Genomic DNA, 21,114 nt, shown 5'->3' with positions numbered 1-21,114 from the left:
AGCCAAGAAGAGATGCTGGGTCTGAATGGCTGACCCAGTAACCTGTATTCACACTGACTTCCTGATGTGGTCCTAAACCAGTTAGGACCACATGAGTTTAAAATCTCTGTTCCAAACCTTGTACTCAGTAAATAACAACCAGAGTGAACTTGAGTAAAAAGTTGCCCTTTTTAGAGAAGAAATTGTCTGTGTGTGTGTGTGTGTGTGCCGTGCATGTGTATGTATCTATATGTGCACAAGTGTGTGCATATGTGAATGTGTGTTCACATGTGTGTGCATGTATGTGTACATTTATGCACGAATGTATACATACCTTTATACATGGTGTTTCTATATAGATGGGTGTCCACATGCAATACACACATATATGTTACACATATGTGTATATATGTATTTGTTGCCTATAAATAAATTCTACCACTTTAGGACTGGAAACAGTTGAAAGAGATTTTTTTCTATGGCATGCTCTATTTTTCTTCAAAACATAGGAGGATCTTTTACTGAAGTCTACAGGAGGATGCGCGTGTCGTTTGAAAATACTGTTCCATTTCATGTGAGGGACTGAAGCACCCACAAATGTTGGTATTCTCTGGGGGTCCCAGGATACCTAGGGATGATTCTGTGTTAAGTATGTCCGATGACAAGGTATAGAAGTCTTTAGTGTGTTCTTTGACAGACAACCTCTCCCTACCAGTCTCTGCTTTCTGGGCCTAGAGCAGAATGCTATGCTTGTTTTGTATGGCCAGTGTTCATTATTGAGTGATGACTTTCATAGAAGATTCTGCTTGTGCTCACATATCTGTGGTCTCTAGTATTGCATAACCTGGAAGGAACAGGTACCTGGAATCCCAAAGAAGCCCATGCAGGTGGCCTGGAGCATCTTCTCTTCTTCACGGGCTGGTGGCCTCAATTGTTAATAACTGTTCTGGAACACATGTTCATTACAGAATTCTTAATCTGCAGTGACACCAGCCAGGTGCCAGGTGTCTCCTCACCTTCTGGAAAGGTTGCATTGTCCGTTTATAGATAAGGCAAGGATTGCAGAGGGAGACCCGACAATTTGTCCCTGAGCTGCCTGGCATGCAGGAGTGAAGAGACGCCTACAGGGAAATGAGCCCAATTCAGCCTGGGCCTATGGAGGGCAATCCCACTCCTGTGCATACCATCAAACAAGATGGATGAAGGAGGTACTGAAGGAGATGCTGCAGGGGTGAAGTTGACCTTTGGTGCAGATGGAGTGTCCTGGGCATTTTTGGTCAGGGAGGCAAGCCCCCCAAGGATGCTATTTGCTGGATCAGAAGGCTGCCTGCCATTCTTGTGACCATGTCTACAGTTCTTTGATGGATGATCACCCTGACAGCCATACTCACAGAGCCAGGCAGGTGCTTAGGGAACTGACACTGACGTCACAGGGTGTCATCCTTGCTGTTAGCAGGTCCACGGTTCTCGCCTTGACTCCCGGCGTTCTAGAGCCCAGGAGCACCCTGCATCCCATAGCCCACAGTTGTTTCCCAGGGAGGCTTTCTTCTCTAGAAATAGGACCAGAAATGTGCACACATGTGCCATCACTCATGATGCCTCTTACTGATAAAAAAAATTCATTGTTTTAGAAAATACAGAATAATTGCTTTTCTAGTTAAAAAACACTTGGAGAACAAAATAAATGCATAAACGTGTTCCAATATCTCACCATTTATGAATATGGAATTTAATTCAGGGATATTACTTTTTAAAAATGTAGCAATTATGACCATAATTCTGGATCTTCTTCACTCAGGTGACCTGAAGTGACAGAGCATCTGAGCAGAAGTGAATACAAAGCCTTTTCCCAGCTCTCCTGACTCGATGTCCCTGAGCACTGTGTGACTGTGTGAGGATTGTGGAATGCCTGCTTCCACCGCCCTGCTTTTTGCCCCTCCACACTTCATGGTTAGGGCTGTGCACGGACTTGCAGAACCTCAGAGAGGCTCATGGAAAGTGTGGACCCCAAGCACCTGCTGGGTCAGTGTGTCGCATGCCTCAGCCAAATAAAGCACGGAGCCTGGCATAGAAAAAGGACCAAGGTGTCACCAGCCAGAGTCTGGGCACCATTTCTGTTGCACCCTGCATATAGAGATTGTTCCTAGGTCGTCCTCCTACCTCTGCTTCCTCCACCGCCTCTTACAGTTCAGGCTTTGGTCCTCCTTTATCCTGTATTGATGGCTCAGTCCTCTGGATAGCTGGGCTGCTACCTGCCTGCTCTCCCTCCTGGATGCCTCCTGCTGTTCCACTTGACCTGTTGCAGCTTGCTCTGTGAGTTTTATCATAGGCAGGAAGCAAAGAGCTACAGAATTGGACTCTACATTCAAATCCTAACATAGTAAGCTTTCACAAGGATGGCTGTATTGCTTCTCCCCTCCCTCCCTTCCTCCCTCCCTTCCCCAGGACTGGCTTTGGAAAGACCTGCTTTGGAAGCTTAGCAACTCCTGGATCTGTGTAAGTTAATCAGTATAGCCTCTGTGACACCCGCTGGCCCTGTTGAGTCTGGTGTCCCCAGTTTTCTGGGCCGTTGAGGGATCCCTCCCTCGTCATCGGGTCACATCTCTCCTTGCCAGACTCAGTTCTACAAATATCCCATATCCGTGTGTCCACAGCACTCACCACTGTCTCCAGGGTGTCATATATAGTCCCATCTGCCTCTCACCCTTCCCCAGAGTGACACTGGCCCACCCCAGATTCCCATTTCACCTGCTTGGCTAGGCCCTGTTTTTCTGTTGTGGTCCTTCTCGTACTGCCTGCAGATAGTGCTGAGGGCTTTCAAGCCTGTGCAGTGCTACACTGGAATTGTTTGTGCTTGTAATGCATATTGACTCCACAACACAGCACCATAGTCCGGAGCGGACTTGAACGAGTACTTCATTAGGACACCTGTGGCACTGTTTGCTGCAATGAGTTGTACTATTCATCCCTAAAGTGAGCAGTGAGCTGGTTCAGGACAATCCCAGTCATCTCTGCATGCCCCATCCCCAGTGTGCCCTCCTGAAGCCATCCTTCAGGTTCTGCCGAGCTGGTGCTAGTGCTGGCATGGGGGGGGGGGCGAGCCTGTGTTCCTTGACGTCATCTGAATGCATTTGCTGAGTTAATGCCCCAGAGTGTGTGCTTGCATGCCCTGTTGCGTGTGAAATGGTGTTTCCAGCTAGGACGTGAATTCTGGCTGCCCATCTTAGCCCACCTGTATCCTGTGTTTTCTCTGTCTCTTGAGATGACAATGCCTAGCTAGATGGTCCCTGAAGGAGCCTCTGTCACCACAGGGCTGGGAGGGAGCAGTTTCTCATCCTCCTTTCTCTCCCCTGGGTTTTATTTGGGAGCTGATTCAGCGACATCTGAGGAAGTCGTAAGTCACTTTGAGGAGTCGTTCCTGGACATGGAAACTGCAGGGCTTGGAGAGGGCTCAGCTCCTCTGGTGATCTGGCTCACTGTGACTCTGAGGCTAGGGAATGCCCTTTGCAGCCTTTTGATGGCCCATGAGGAAGAAAAGTCAGGCTTTACTGAGCAAGAGGCTGCCAGGAAAACAGGAAGGCCTAGCCAGTGGGACACTGGTTCTGGCCTTGCTGTGGTAGCTCCCAGGAGACAGACAAAGGGACAGAGTTAGCTCTTGGGATGTGGGGTCATCGATGGGTGGTAGATAGAAAATGACCCTGTGGTGACCCTGCGGTCACCCTGGGATAGAGGCAAACCTGACACTTCTCTGGTTATTTTGGAGCCACCAGTTGGGGGTCATTGCAAAAAGTCAGCCTGGGGTCCCTGAAGGAGACAGTCATGCCCAGTCGGTAAGGGGGGGTGATGAATGGAATGAGGGGACTCCCCTTTGTCACACACAGCAAGCCCAGGACAGATGCATGCATTGAGCTAGAGAGAGGACAGAAGTCAGGAAGACCTATGTGGCCATCGTTGTCCAACTCCACCCACATCGTTCCTGCAAATGACTTACCTGCCAGGGTCCAAAAGCACCAGGGTGCTGCCACCCAGAGATAGTCAGTGAGCACAGAGGTCTCAGCAGCACAGGTACACTGCGGTCACCCTTCCCAAGACCACACCAGCTGCAGCAGAATCAGAGCGGCAGGGCCCAAAGTGGAACATACAGTTGTGACCTACCCCATCCCAAGCCTGGGGGTGGGGGGATCAAAGAACATCATATACAAACTGGGATTACGGAGGAAATGGAATGTGATCCATGGGTCATTATAGGGTGGTAGAGAATCCTTGTATCCTAGAGGGTTAAAGGACCCCTTCTGCCACCAGGGTGGCTCCGTCTCTGCTCTGTCTGGCTTTGTAGAACCCTATGGCTAGTGCCACAACCTCCTCGATGTCTGATGAGATACACAGCCAAGCTCTGGCCCAGCTCTTTAGAGTCAAGGACCAGAAGCCCACAAAGGAGACCACACAGATGCTGCTTCAGGTAGGTGAATGCTACAATAGCCCTTTGAAGGGTAGGAACCTCCTGCGAGGGGCCTGGGCACAGCCACCCAGAGGAAACTATAAAAACAAATGAGTCCCAAAAGGCCTATTGCTTGGCAATTTTCATTTGCCTCAGAGAAAGAACAGCCTGTCTCTATCCCTCCTCCAGAGCCCCCTGACACCCTTCATCCCACAGAAGTGCCCCCAACCCCCATCTTCAAACTCCCCAAAAGGTCTCTTTCAGCTACTGTTTCATTTCAGAAGCCTCAGACTGGTAGTGGGCCAGGGGCTTGAAGCTAGTTCTGTGGCTCTGTATTTTACCCATATGACTTCCCCATCACCTGAGTCATCCAGAGACTGCTCAGAGGTATGAATAGGCAGACATGTTGTCTTGGAGAGAAGGAAGCCCAACTTTTGCATACCCCCACCCTTATCCCATAAGTATACACTAGTCACTCCCACATACCATCTAGCTCCCAGCTCCTAGCACCTAGCACCCAGCACCCAATTCCTAGTACCCAATTCCTGATATCTAGCATCCAGCAAGGGAGCTGGATCGTTACTCCTAACTTGCCAGCACAGGAAGAATCCAGGTTAACGTGGCTTGCGGTTCTTGTGAGGTGATCTCTTTGTCTACAGATATCCCCTGTCTGTGACCTGCCCTTGCCCGGCCTTACTCTGAGCTGAGTTAGCTGCAGGATCTGGAATGGAACAAGATTTTGCTTTTGGAAGCAAAACATGTTGCTTCTTCCCTGTCTGTGCACATACATTTATCAAGATGACAGCCTGCTGGGGGAGGCAGCAACATGGCTCTGTGTGTGTGTGTGTGTGTGTGTGTGTGTGTGTGTGTGTGTGCATGTAGTTTGGGGCTGGCAGCAGGCCTGAGGCTGCCCAGAGCTGGTCTCCCCTCAGAGGCCCTGTGCTCTCCCTGAAGCTCTTACTCAGTAGAAAATAAAGCCCTTTTAGCTGATTGAGGTGACTTGGTACCTGCCTTTTTAGGTTGGTGGTCACAGTAGCCATCAGTGTCCACCACATGGCCTACAAGAGACTCTTGAGAAACCCATGGCGTAAATGTCTGAGATCTTTGAAACGAGTTGTCCCAATCTCAGAATGGTGGCCATGGCAGAGCCAGGCCCAGACAGGGAAGAGCAAAATGTCCACGGGCTTGCGTCTACCATTAAACTAACTTCCTGTGTGATATGGGTGGTCTCGGCTTCAGTTTCCTTCTGTACAGAATTGAGCTGCTACCGAATGTGAGCAGCCAGACTGCTCATGCTCAGAAGCAGCCTACAAGAACTGGGAGCTTCATTCTGTGCAGGTGCAGTTCTGGGGTCCCAAGTGACAACGGAGAGGCTCCTGAGTCACACTCTGCGACCACTGTGCCTGCTTCTGGGTTGCAGAATCCAGACTCAGGAAGCTCACTATGAGCGTGACCCATCATCCTGGGCCTCTTGGTGGGCACCCCCACCTTTCTACCTCTCTGTCAAGGCGAGAAAAACACTTTGACTGCCAGCTTTGAGAAAGCACACATGTCAGCATCGCCTACTGGTCTTAGGGCCTTGGAAGTCTCTGGGGCGGTGGGGAGCAGGGCTGGCCTGAGGGTGGGCTCGGTAGTGTCTTCTCTCTGCCTAGTAATGTCAGTGTGGTCTTCACCAACTGTCCTTCTGTAACAGGTGACAGCTGAGTTTTCATACAATACAGAGTATGAGGGCCAGAAGACAGGGCCTGTGTCCACTGTCCTCCAGCACGATCTGTCACTGGCATAGCAAAGTTTACCTTTCTCTCATTCCTCATCCCACTACCTGAGATGTCCTCAGCCCACCCTGGTCTGGGCCTACCAGGCCTCCTGCAGTAGGCAGCCACTGCTTGCCAGGCCTGGTGGAAGCCCCTGTTCTAAATTGTCTTTGTTCTCTTCACTGTGTCCCTCTTTCGATAGCTACTAAGTGCATGTCACATGCTGTTGACAAGTGTCTTAGTTACTGTCCTTTTGCTGTGATGAAACACCACACCCAAGGCAACTTTTAGAAGAAAACATTTAACTGGGGGATTGCTTACAGTTTCGTGGCATTCGTCCGTGATCATCGTGGTGAAAAGCAGACTGGCATGTCATTAGAGCAACAGCTGAGAGCTTCACATCCTGATCCACGGGCAGTATTCAGAGAGGGTGAGAGGGGGGCATTGGTTTTTGAAACCTCAAGGCCCACCCCCAGTGACACTTTCTTCAACAAGGTCACACCTTCTAATCCTTCCCAAGTAGTTCCACCAACTGGGCAAAGATATCGGCCTATGGGGCCATTCTTATTCAAACCACCACAGCTGGCATAGGGCCTCAGCTAGGAAAGGAGATAGCTTCTCCCCTCAAGAACTTTCACCATCATGACAGTCTGGCTAGCCTGAGCACTGACAGAAAATGTCTTCATGACCTTCCAAGCACACACAGTAGGTCCATGACCCTCAAGGGAGGTCCAATCATTAGTCCTGCTCAGTGTTTTTGCTCAGAGAATGTGAAGCACATCCCCAAGGCCTTCCTCCCCTTTCTTGAGTAGATGGTGGTAGTTAGCACAAGGTCTGGCTACAGATCTATCTTCCTGACCTCCGTGTGTGATGAAGTAGGTACTTGCACCAGCCCTCCAGCCTTGTGGCTTGCTATTCATTCTGAATCCACGAATTATATTGACATTTTAGGTCATTTGAAATTAGTTCTTAAAAACAGTAGCAAGGCTTACACTTGTAACCCCAGCATTTGGAAGGATGAGCTAGCAAGATTGAGAGTTCAAGGCTGGCCTGGGCTACATATTGAAACCTACCTATAACATTAACCAGACCAAAGCAACAAAAGCCCTAGCAGATTTGCTGATGCTGTACAGTTCTTCATTCAGATGCACATGTCAATGTTCCTTCCTCTGGTACTTGTACCCTTGTATTGATGCCTGGCTGTGTTTTGAGGGAGGGAGGCTGTGACTGAAAATAAGTATAGATGGGAAATCTTTCTATCAACCTATAGGGCTCTAAAATTAGGCTCTAAAATGACAGGCATGAATAAATAAAATAAAACAGAAAATGTACCCTTTTGCTTACACTTTGGAATAGGTGGCATCACACAGGTAGGAATTACTGTCCCTTGTGGCTTCTGCTAAATCCCATGACCTAGGTTTTTTTACCTACTCATATAGATCACATGGACCTTTGGTAAGTGGGTTATTTTAGGTGGCAGTTAGTCATGGGTCCATTCTTCTGTCCTGAGTTTTCTTTGCTCAGTTTGGTAGACAGAGCAGTCATTAAGAAGACGGCCTTCTGAGAGTGGTGGCTCACACTTGTAACCCAGGTACTTGGGATGCAGGAAGCTTGCAAATCTGAAGCCAGCCTAGGCAATGCTAAAATGGGGATTGGGACAGCTCACAGATGGACCACCCAGCCCGAGTACTGGCTCATGACATTTCCCTGCTGCAACTTTGGGGAGATGCAAAAAGCGTGGGTTGCCAGGCCTAGGGGTACCCCAGCCTAGGAGGCAGCTCCAGAGCCTGTCAGCCTCCCAGCCCAGCCCACAGTGACTCTGCAGTTCTCTGTCTCTCCAACCCTCCATTTGGCAATGTGGGTAATGCTGTCTCCTGTCACACTCTGGAGGCAGACGCTGGATACCCAAGCAGGTTCCTGTTGGTCCCATAGCTGTGAGTTCCACCTGGAGAGCTTCCCTGGTGCCTATCTCTTCCCATCAAGGGTCTGAACATTCTAGAACTGTCAGGGGAGACCACTGAGAGTCTGACTGGCTTTGTTTCTTGTTGTATCTGAGTCCCAAAAGGTTTTTATTATTATTATTATTATTATTATTATTATTATTATTATTATTCAGAATCCAAAAATTTCTTTGTAGCATGGAAAGACGTTCTTTCCTTTTTGTTGGCTGGAAGGATCTTCCTGCTCTCTCTCTCTCCTCAGAGGCTAACGCCCATCCTGAGATGGCAGGGAGTCGTCTCAACCTCTGCCTCTCCAATCATCTCCTTGATTAAAACCTCATCATCCCTCAGCTTTTTATGGCTTCCAAGTCTTTTTCGATAGTTTCTAACCTGCTCTTTGTCTTTCAAAGTGAAGCACCTCCTTCCCTGGGGCCACTTAGTAGGTGCTCCTCATGGAAGTCTCTGCCCCATGCACCTGATGTGCTGTCCTCTTTGGTCATTGCTTGTCAGAGTTCAGGGACTCCTGACTGCTGTCCATCCCCTCTCTCCAGCTACCCACTGGTAGTTGGTACAGGCAACTCAGAAGTTGTGTCTAGACTCATCCAGGATGGGAAGGGCCCCAGGCAGAGAAGATGGGGCTCTCTAGAAGCCCAAGTGCTCCCCAAGTTGGATGAGCAATAGGACCCCTGTGGTCTGATGGTATCCTCAGCTTCTAGTCCAGCTGTACTCCTACTCAGCCTACCACTTCCCCAACCTCTGTGGAACCAGAATCCCAGGAGGTAAGAGGGTCTTGGTGTTAGGACTAGCAGAGTGTCAGTGTAGGAAGTAGAAAGCAGGAAGGTAGGAATAGACTGGTAGGGGTTGACCCATGTGAGCAAACTGACAGGCCTTAGGGCCATGTGGAGCCAAAAGTTCACCCTCTTCTCGTTCTAGGGGCAAAAAGGTCAAGTACAGTAGGGGAGCACACTGGACTTCTTTGTACTATAGATGATGGCCACGCCCATGGTTCTATGGTCACTTCTCCTTCCACCTTTCGGAGTATCACATGAGAAACCCAGATGTGTGCATGTGTGTGTATGTGTGTGTGTGTGTGTGTGTGTGCATATATGTGTATGCTTGTGCACATGTATGCATGCATGTGTGTCTGTGCATGTATGCATGTATATGTGAATGTGTGTGCAAGCTTGCATATATGTGTGTGCATCTGTATGTGAATGAAGGCGTGTGGGTACACGTGCATGCACATGTGTGTACTTTGTGCTCCTTCTGATAGTTGAGCTAAGTCTCCCCTACAGCACCATCTGGCCTGCACTTTCTTTGAGACGGTTTTCAGCATCTCCACCATAGTCTATCCTTGAGATGCTTTTCAGCATCTCACCGTGGTCTAGTTTATATGTGTGTTTCTTCTTCTGTCAGATCCTCTGACTCTCTGCGTTTTCTGCAACTAACACCGTTCTTTGCACATGCCAGACACTCAGCACATACTAGGAGACAGATGAATGTGCACACGGGTGGAAGGAAGGAAAGGGAGGGAAGAAAGAGGAGAGAGAAAGAGGGAGAATGAGTGGAAGGACAGACGTGTGGCAGACAGACACCTCCCAGCCCTTCTCCTTGCCTCACTTGCTGGAGACTCACTAGTGTAGCATGCCTTCCTTTGGCCAGCACGAGGCCCTTATGAGCTTCCTAGTGTCTAGAGTCTGGTGCAGGAACGACTGAACACTGCTGTCAGTCCAGCTGCAGCTCTGCAGCCTGCTCGACCCAGGCAGAGGCAGAGTGAGCCACAGGAGGCCCACGCATGGGGCTCGGGTAGCCCATCAGTGGGGAGGCCATCTTGAGCCCAGATGTTTTACATTTGCCCATGTCTACAGACATGTGGGGGTCAAGGTGACATCAAGGGGGGTAGGCTAGGAGGCTCTCAGTCAAGAAGACTAATGAACCTGCCACTTGCTTCTGCCTGAGCCCCAGGCCTCTCCGGCAGATGAAGCCAACCCCCAAAACCTACCCTATTGGGACAGCCCCTGCCATTCTTGGCTTTTCATGGACCATCCTGTGCTTCCCGTGGAGGGCTGGCTCAGCTCAGATATCAAAAGCTGTTGTAATTATTTCCTCCCACTGAGGAAGGCTTCCATTTAGCGTCCCCTCCTCTTCTATTAATTATCTAATTATGACCACATTCTCCAATACAGCAGCCTTTGACTCTCTGCCCAGGACCACTTAAAAAGGCTTAAATATTTGGAGTACTCTGAACTTGAAAAAAAAAAAAAAGGAGGGAGGGAGAAAGAGAGAGCAAGCAAGCACACAGTTGTGTGTGCACGTGTCTGCATGTATATGTCTCTGTCTGTGTGTGTCTATATGCCCGTATGTGTGTCTGTGTGTGAATCTGTGTCTGTGTGTCCATGTGTGTGTGCACATGCCTAATTTGATTGAAAATCTTAGACTTTCTAGATGGTTGTCACAATTCCAGAAGGGGGAAGCATTCTGGAGTTTTAAGAAGCCCCTCACAGAGCTCAGGTCTTGGGAACAGTAATGTTTAATGTCTGAGGCCTTTGCACACTGGCCAGTGTAGGTGTGGCAGTATGGTGTGCTGCCCTGAACAGCCACTAACAAGTCAGATGCAGCTTCTGCGGTGACTGCAGCCCAGAAGATGGCTCAGACCTGGCTGTCCCCATCCTTACTGGCTTCATGACCCACCTGGATGAGACTTTCAGCATGCTGCTGATTCTTGTGCCAACTAATATCTCCCCTTGCTCTGGGAACCAGGCAGCAGTAAAGCGATCTTGAATTAATGGCCACCCCCTCTTATTCTGGCTCATCAACCAACTTCTGTCCTCAGTGAGCTCAAGGTGGGCAGAGATGAGTGGTGGAGATCTGTTGTCAAAACCTCCAAACTCCTCAAAGACCTGGACATCCCTCCTGCAGATGCCCTTTCCCCGTCTGTCTACACACCACCCCTTCCAGGAAGTTTGGCTCAAAATCAGCTTTCACTAAGGGAAGGTAGGGTGCTGCTGAGCAGAGCACCCAGTGCACTGCAGCCATATGTGTTCATATATTATGCATATGTATGTCCATATATGTAGGTATGCGTGAATTGTCCCACAGGTCATGGATGTGTGGCATATGAATACAGTGTCTTTCATGAACATGACATTTGACCCACTGCCCACATCCAAATGCTACCATTAGATGGCCCCAGTAGAGGCGGTGCTAAGTGACCCCCAGAAGGGTCCTACACCAGATCACCATGAGAGCAGAGCTTGTAAGCTGGCATTGGCAGCAAGCCCGACTGGCCCCGTTTTCACTGTCTCACATGGCTTAAAAATCAGTTGTATGACACTGTAGTCATGAAAAGTTGTAGATCTCACTGACAGATGAGGGAGCGAGAAACACAGCACAGTGTATGCTACACACCTCACTGTACACATGTGAGGCACACCCTCCTCACACACTAGGTAACATCACACACAGACATACACACACACATTGCACACCACATATACACTATACACACATATCACATACCACATGCACACACTATTCACACACACATCATGTATTATATAATACACTATACACACATCACATGCCACACATACTTACACCACACATACGTTATATACACATATCACATAACAAACACATATACACATGCACTATACACACACATTACATAACACACATACCACACACATACACACACACCACACATACACTATGCACACACATCACATACACACACATATACACATACACACACCACACATACGCTCTGCACACATATGCACATACACACCACACATACACTACACACACACACATATACACATATACACATACACACCACACATACACTATGCACACATATGCACATACACACCACACATACACTACACACACACACATATACACATATACACCACACATATATTATGCACACATATCACATACACACACCACACATATACTATACACACACATATACACACACCATACATACACTATGCACACATATCACATAACACACACACATACACAGATACACACACTACACCTACATACACTATACACACACATAACACATACACACACCACACATACACCACACACATCACATAACACACACACATACACTACACCTACATACACTATACACACACATACACTATAAGCACACATAACACATACGCACACCACACATACACCACACACATCACATAGCACACACACATGTGTACACCACACATCTACTATGTACACATATATAACACACACACACACACACACCACATACACTATGTACACATATCACATACTTATCTGGACATTGAGGCTATGGTATTCTAAGTGTGAATTTATACTTTGGGGGAAATCAGTTGTAATGCTCCTAGGATTTTTTCCTGCATACTTTAATGCAATTATTTTCCAAAGCGTAAGTATGGATTCCTAAGAATTTACAAAGAGAAGTCTATCTGCCTTTGACAGTTCTCCCCAGAGCTGTCTATTCTCCTGCATGCTCATCCAGTCCCTCCTAGTCCTCGTCAGCCACCATCAACAGTGGCCTCTCAGCAGCCTCACCCTGGAAGCCCAAGGGCGTCTCTCCCAGGAGCCAGTGTGTGGCCCTGAGAAGATGGTGCTGTGCTGTATGGATGGCAGCCTTCCAGGGCCTGGGAACTCTGAGGTCCTTCCCTGCCCAGCTTCTTCAGGGGAAGGAATTGGGAGTGGCACAAGTAAAAGAGCCAGCTCTCCACCCATACCTGCAGCCTGAGTTTCCCTCATAAAAAGCCATACTTTCCCAAATGCCAAATGCTACAACATCTCACTTCCCTCTCTTTCTCTTCCAGACCCACCTGCACATCTCAGGCGTAAGCGGAACTGGATGCGTCCATGGCTGTGACACCTGGACAACCTCGTGGCTCCTCATGACCCCAGTGCCCAAGTGTTCAGAGGGGACAACAGTAGCAGGGGACAGAGACCCAGGTTCACATCCTTCTCAGTGATACCATGGGATGGGCACCGCCCTTCCTGCCAGTGACTTCTGTGTCCTCATCTCCTCACCATTGGATCTTCCTCCTGGGTTTTAGTTTGGGGGAATCTTTCTGGAAAGTTCTAGATTCAGGAATACATTTGTAAGGATATATATTGGATTGTATTTCCCTCTAAGTGCCTTTTTAAATGTATATTTTTAAATAAAACAGAAATGCATTCTTGTAGAACCTGTTTAAACTGGACCAAGGCTCTCAGAACAAGAACCCAAGATCCTTCCCACCCCAGACCTCCCGCGACTGTTTCGAGGAAGCCTGGAATTCTTGCCTGCACACTCCTGTTCTTTACTTCTCCATGACCTGCTCAGCTAGCCAGTTTTTATATTCCCTGTTCAGTGTATATGTTGCTTATTTGATTATTTATTGAGATATTTTACCAGCTAAGTGACTCCATGTGCTGTGTATAACGCCCCACACCCAGGAACAATAAAGAGGCCTGCACAGTCCCGCATTTCCCCGTGTTCTCATCTCTATGCTTGGCAGCTGAGAGGGTTGCAGAAATGAAATCTGTTGCCACTCTGATCTGAAGGGAAAGAGAAAGGATGAGACACATGCATTTGGTTCTCCACACATTAATAGTTGTAGGAATTTCTAGAAGCCAGCAATTCTAATCTGTGTTAACTCCAGTGTCAGCAGACCTGGGCCTAGGAACCAAAACGTGTTGAATAGAGTCACTGTGACAAATGAACCAACAAGCAGAAAGACAAAAACGGGGAACAACTTGAAAGACGAAATGCTCACTTCAGCTTACAGTTTCAGAGGCTGAGGCTGAGGCTGTAAGCTATGGTGGGGAGTGTGTCTAGAAAACTACTCTCGCAGCAGTGGGGAAGCAGAGAGGGCTCAGGGACACACTGCTAGAGAGGCCTGGCCAAGTCCAAGGCCAGGAAACAGCAGAAGCTCCAAACTGTCTCTTCTGAGCAAGGCCTCATGCCCTGGGGCTTGTGGCAAAGTTCTTTTTCCTGGGACAACAGGCTTACAAGAATACACAGTGTTTAGACTACTGGAACCCTATGGTACCTACTCTGTCACCAGAGGAGGCCAGAAGCTGGAGAAGTGGCCTACTTGAGGGTCTTTCTATCAGAGTATAGAGATAAAGAAGTTGGTGGTGGGCCATGAAGTCAATAGAGCTCTGTATGACGTTCAGGTTTTGTTGATGTGGGCGTGGTTGTACACAGAGCTTGGGTGACTGTCCTATAGGAAATCGTGCAAACCAATTACAAGGGGTTTCAAATTCTGACACCATCTAGTACGTGGTAAGTCTAGTGACGTTTCCAGATGGCGACTATAGAGCAAAAGACACTAAGATTGGCCACCACCCATGCAGCAAAACACAGAAGTAGGCTGATGTACTGACCCGAGAGATCTCTGATAACTACAGAGCAGCCAACAGAGAGCGGAGGCCAGAGGGATGCGGCCAGAGGCAGCATGTCCCAAGGCAAGGAGCAGGCCACAAGCCACACGTGCGATGTTTCCTGGGTTTGAGGAGCACCACCCGTGAGATATGGGAATGCATGGGCTAGACGTCTATAGGGAGTAGTAATAGGGGATGGTGGGGACAGGCTGGCAGTATAGAAGCTGGCAGAGACATGGAGTGACTGTAGGGATTGACAGTTGGTGGGACTGGAGGTGGGAGGGACAAGGGCATAACAAGAGGCATCCATCTCAAGATGGGGTCTCCATGAGGCTGGGCAGAGAAGGCTGCCGAGATTGGCTGCTGAGTGTCTTGCAGGAAGCTGTATGTGGTTCAGGTCTCTGTTCCTACGGAGCCTTGAAGAAAGAACAGCACCAAGACATCCATGTCCGCCTTCATGGCCCACCAATGAGGCAAATGGTCAAGTGTGTGTGTGTGAACATGTGTGTGTGAACATGTGTGTGTGAACATGTGTGCATGTGTGTGAGAACATGTGTATGAACATATGTGTGAACATGTGTATGTGTGGGAGAACATGTGTGTGAACGTGTGTGTGAACATGTGTGTTTGTGTGCATGTGTGTACGTGTGTGTGTGTGTGTGCATGTGGAAGCCAGAAGTTTGGCAGTTGATGTCTTCTATCATTCTTTACCTCATTTATTTACTTGTTCATTTTTTAATTACTTTTATTTATTTTGTGTATGTCTATGTGTGGGCACATTGTATTGTGGGCACACATGTGGAGGTCTGCACACATGCGGTTCTTTCTTTCCACCAAGTGGTATTACACTCAGCTCGTAACTTAGGGCTTAAGACAAATACCTCTCCCGCTGAGCCATCTGACTGGTCTGCCACCTCATTCTTTGAGGACCCTATCAATTCAGCTAAGCTGGCTTGCTACGCAGATCTGCCTGCCTCTGCCTCCCCAGCACTTGGGTTAAACTTGCAATGCCACATCTGAATTCTTCATGTTAGTGCTGACGACTGAAACTTGGGTCCTCACGTTGGTGTGGCAACCACTTTCCTGGCTGGGAAATTTTTTACCGTGATTCTTGAGGAGCACAGCTCTAGTGAAAGGGACAAGATGGGGGGTGTAATGAGCCTTGGGACTACTGCTGGGGATGCTCTAGTTCTTTGGCATGGGGGAGGGGCAGAGTTGCTGTCAGGGTGCCCCTTCTCAATACCAGCTAGGAGCAGTGCATGCAGCCACCGGGGACAGGGAGAGCTGGACACCCAGCACTTCTCAGTGCTTGCCCCACCAATGATACTGGATCAAAGTTCTCCTGAATCCATGGCCCTACACTCCTGTGAGTTGGATTCCCTATCAGCTTACAACAGAACATTTTAACAAATGTGTATTCAGTACTTCCATAAAGAACAGAAGTTAAATGACTGCTAAAAATGGCCAGGCTTACAGATCACAAGGAGAAAGAAAGCACCAAAAACTTTCCTGACCCATTGACATCTTGAGAGGCCATGGCCAAATGGGAACCTTGACAATGACTCTGAGGAAAATGAAAAATGCAGCCGGGTGTAGCATTCTTAGAGCACGGACGGCTGTAGCCCTGGGGTCATGCATCCTCCCTAGGCTCTGGGAAGGCCTCCATGTATCCCTGGAAAGAATACCCAGAGATGGCTTTGTGGTTTCATGAGATCCACAACACCAGGAAACAGCAATCCATATCTATAAAGAAGGAATCATGAAAACCAAGCCCAACCCACAGGGCTGTCCCTAAAATGAGTAATGGACCTGGGGGAGTGGAGTTTGAGATAAAGCCCTGAGTAATTTGCTGCCAGTGCTTGGGGCTATGTGGATACAGAGGGGAGAAGAAATTCTGACAAGATTAGCACCCAGCTCTGAGCTGCATGGTCTCTGCAGACCTTGTACAGCTGTGTTCAATAGGAGAATGAGTGGAAGGACTCTCACTTCATAGTGACAAGCTGAAAGTAAGGTTGGAGACACCAGCGCTGTGCTCGCCCGTGAAGGGACGTGATGCGAGGTTCTAGACAGAGCGTGCCCATGAGAGAAACTTGCACTGGTACAAGTTACTTGTTTGTTCGTGTTCAAATTGGACAGAAGCTCCTCACCTTCCCACTGTGGTAGGGTAAAAGATTCACACAGCTCAGAGGGGATTTTGCTCAATTGTCTTGCTTTATATACTAGCCACAAAAATATTCCTTTCCTTCTTGGGCTGATATCTTTGAAACTTACTGCTCCCTTAGTTTTTGTTCAGATTTTAAAAACGCTGTTTTGATGCCAAGATTAACAAATGTGACTCTTTATCATATTGGAACTGACCCAGCAATTCACAGATTAAACAAAGGCAGACAAGGCTAAGCAGCTGGAAAGAGCTTCGAATTTCAATTAGTTGGATGGTCCCACTGACCTCTGGAGCCATCTCCTCCCACTGTCCATTTTGAGGAATTCTAAAGGTGAGGGAGAATTAGAAGACCTTTCTCTGTCCCCAAGTCTTCCTCCTCCACGTGGACAGTCTTCCTGCCCACTGGTCTCCTATGAGAACAGTCCAGTTTCCACATAGCCCTCCCTCCCCCTCCCACTCTGCTGATTGGAGGGAGGTGAGCTCTGGATAACCACTTAGCTGCCAAGAGCCCAGGCATGGGTGGCCTCTATCAAAAGGATGAGCTGGGCCAAGCACGGTCCTCTAGGGGTTTGGGAAACAGAGGCTGCTCTTGTTGGCTGCAAGAGCTAAAGCCAAAAGGATATGACTCTGGAGTCAGCAGCAGGGGTGGGGGAACAGTGGCATGTGAGCCCGAAGCAAGTTGGGAGAGAAAAGAGCAGAGTCCATGAGGCAGGCGAGGAAATCAACTGGTAAAGGAACCCTATAGGGAGGAGAGATGAATTGATCATCCAGAGACAGGTGAGGAGAGGCCACTGCCCTGTGATGGCATTCTACACTACACGATGGCCTTAGTCTATATTCTACAGCTATAGCAAAATACCTGTAACAAGATCATTTATAAAGAAGAAAGTTCATTTGGTTCATGGTTCTAGTAGCTGGAAGTCCAAGCCCATGGTCCTGGTGCTCACCCAGCTTCTGGGTGGGTAGACAGAATGGATTCTCTCTCTGTCTCTCTCTCTCTCTCTCTCCCTCTCCAATAATGCCTTCACAAAGGCAGATCTTCATCTAATCCTAACTACCCACTGACACTATTAATGTGTGACTTTGAGGATTACGTTTTAAACATAGAAACTTTTCACCTTTAAGTCACAACAGTGGAGACCCTCTTGTCATCCTTTGCTTCAGTGGCTACTAAGGAACTGGCTGAAGGCAAGTGTGTTCTGACCTCCTGGTATTACTCATTTTCTACTTAGGGATTCCTGGCCATTTGACCCTCATCCTTTCTGGAAACATCCAGGGGTACTAGTGCGAGGAAGTTCACACATCTAGAGCAACTCTGATAAACACTGCCCCCGCCACAGGTCCCAGAGTAGGACAACTCTGAGCCTGTCTCCACAGCTGCTAAGGGTCCTTAACACAGCTGTATCCCTGTTGCCTACAGTGATGTCCAGCTCAGTGGGGTACCTCAGACTTCTGCTTTCTCTTTCTTTTCCAAGCTCATATTGCCTGGATATTTTATAAAAATAAAGTTCCCGAACAAAATTCTCAGCTCTATTCTGAAGGAGAAGACAAGCAAATAATCTGAATCCTCTACTTCTAGGAACTTGAGGGACAAAATCATCAAAAGCAATCCCTGCTCTAATCAAAGATGCAAGAATATTTAAGTCCTGAAGTATAAAGAAAAATGGATTCCAGATTTTTAAAAAAAGATACACAAATTATTAGTACCTCGAAGATGCCAGAGATGTACAGATTTGAGAGTCTGCAGGCAGGGAACTGAGACCTCTCAAGAAGGAGACTCTACTGAGAGACTCTCTCCACATTTCTGAAACCTTCTTGTCCCCCAAACAAGCCACCACGTTTCCCATCTACACCCAGAGTTCTTCAAGGAAAACAGTCTTGATGTCAAGCAGAGCACAGAGGAAAAGTCACCTATGAAAAACTGAAAACACTAACCACCAGATTCATATTTTTGCCCTAATTTACATTACTTGAGTGATTGAAACTAAACAAAAATGGAATCATAAAAATGCTCAAGTATGCCATTGGAAGATAAAGAAATAAAAATACAACTTTGCAGAAAATGAAATAGTACACATACATCCTAACAAAGGAGTAATTACATTCAATGTGAATGGTCTAAAGACACTAGTAGAAAAGAATTTCTAGCTTGGATTTAAACACACACACACACAAAAGCAGGCATCAACCACTCAGCTACACTAAATGTACATACACAGAACAACAAAATTGAAATAGAGCTGACGGCCCTGGAAGCCAGCTCAGTAAGTAAAGGCACTTATTGAACAAGCATGATAATCTGACTGCAATCCCCAGAACCCATAGGCTAAAAAGGGAGAACCAACTCCACAAAGTTGTCGTCTGACATGTACTGTGGCATGAACATACCTCCAAGACACACACACACACACACACACACATCACATACACACACAATAAAAATAAATAATAGAACAGAAAGGAGTAGACAAATCCAGTTATTGTTGAAGACTTCAGCCCCCTCCCAATAATTCATAGAACAATCTAACAAAAGAACACTAAAAATATAGATGTATCTAATATACATGGAAGCAAGATACCCACAAACAGCAGATTAGACTAAGTTTTAAGTGCTAATAAAAACACAAATCAAAGCTGATTGTATCTTGGGCCATAAGATAAATTCAGTAAATTCCAAAGAGTGAAAATCATAGAAAATATGTTATCCAACCACAGCACAGTCAAGCCAGAAACTAGTAACTTGTAGAAAAAAAAGTCTACAAAACTTAAACACAAAAGTCAAAAAGGAAATCTGGAGTAAAATTTTAAAGTCATTTAATCAAAGAAAATGAAAATATAACACATAAAAATTTGTAGGACATAGGTACACAGTAGTGGTTAGAAAAATGTTAGCAATAAATGCATACATTATGACGTCTCGAATAAAAAAAATTAAACCTAAAGAATGTAAGAGAGAAAATCAATCAAAAGAAAAAATAAGATGAGAAAAGAAATTCTTGATGTTGAATATATTAAACAATGAAGACTATCAGGGACACAAATGGGTAAGACCAATAATGCTGACCAACTTAGCAATACCCACAAAGAAAGGCGGAAGGCAAAACCCAAAATCATTCATGAAGTGGGAATTTATGACAGATCCTAAAGACCTCAAAAAGATAGTAAAGGCATACCATAGACAGCTTTACATAAATCTGTCAAATTGGCTTCACCAGACCAATTCTAAACAAAATAAAATCAGCAGCCTTCCACTATTCTCCCAGTATGAAGTATGTTGTTTGAACAACCCATAAATATTAAGGAAGCTAAATTCATAATTTAATACTCAAAATTCTACCAAACATTTGACTAGGGACCAATAACAAATCTACAGTCTCAACCAGAAAACAAATAGGAGAAAACTATTTAATCTATGAAGCTAACATTACCCTGATACCAAAATCAAAAACAAACAGTTGAAAACACAAATACTAGAGGGAGAAGCGAAGGTTCAGTGGTTAGGGTTGAACATTGCCTGTATAGAGGACCTGAGTGTGGCTCACAGCGCCAGTGTCTGGGTGGCTCACAACTGCCTATGATTCTAGCTCCAGAGGAGTTAAAAATTTTTTTATTTGAGACATTTCAATGTATGCATTTATTATTACTATTTTTTCTTAGCACTATTGTGTACCACTCCTCTCTCCCCCACCCCCGTGTCTGTGTGTCTGTGTGTGTATCCATTGATACTGCAGGAGTGCAGGGCTGGTTCAAGATTTTTTACTGGATTTAGATCCTCCCTCCATAAGAGGGAACTCTTGTCTGGTGCATTAACAGAGCCCAAATCCATGGCTTTGAGAGGTCCTAGATCTTAAGGGAGAACATAATAACATTATTCTGTTAAATGGACTTATTGATAAACTATCCTCAAGTTCTTATCTTTATACCCACAGATAGTATACCTCCACCCCTTACCAGAGAAACATTTTACCATAGATGACAATTAATACAGACCCACAATTAATTAAGAGACTGTGGAGTATCCAGCTATGGGGACATTGAACAGCTATATAACACCCTTATCCCCACAAGGCTCAAGGGACATGAAGAGAGAGGGGACAGAGAGATCGTAAGAGCCTGAGATGGTAGACATCTGCAATAAAACATTTGCTGGACACAGCAGGGCCATAGCACACATAAACCCACAGCTGGACACAACAGGACCATAGCACACGTGAACCCGCAGCTGGACACAACAGGGCCATAGCACACATGAACCCACAGCTGGACACAACAGGACCATAGCACATGTGAACCCACAGCTGGACACAACAGGGCCATTCAACCCACAGCAGCTGTGACTACACATGCAAGTTCAAATCAGCTGAAATCCAAGCACAGGCAAGGGCGGGACTCACGAAGCTCTATCTCTTGATCAGGAGCTATTGACAACTGATGTTCACTGGGGAAGAAAAA

General features: G+C 46.9%; 1 protein-coding gene across 1 annotated transcript in view; it reads left to right on the top strand.

Moving 5' to 3' along the window:
- Twist2 (twist family bHLH transcription factor 2) overlaps positions 1–13,600 on the top strand; it is a 45,452-nt gene extending 31,852 nt beyond the window's left edge. The window contains exon 2 of the mRNA XM_028755422.1: positions 12,950–13,600. The gene's annotated coding sequence lies outside the window, so the exon portion shown is untranslated. The remainder of the gene's footprint in view (positions 1–12,949) is intronic.
- The last annotated feature ends 7,514 nt before the right edge of the window (positions 13,601–21,114 follow it).

The sequence above is a fragment of the Grammomys surdaster genome, unplaced genomic scaffold (assembly GCF_004785775.1).
Source record: "Grammomys surdaster isolate TR1022 unplaced genomic scaffold, NIH_TR_1.0 126059, whole genome shotgun sequence".
Taxonomy (NCBI): Eukaryota; Metazoa; Chordata; class Mammalia; order Rodentia; family Muridae; genus Grammomys; species Grammomys surdaster.
The sequence above is the reverse complement of the archived record's forward strand: the minus strand, read 5'-3'. Positions and strand labels throughout refer to the sequence as shown.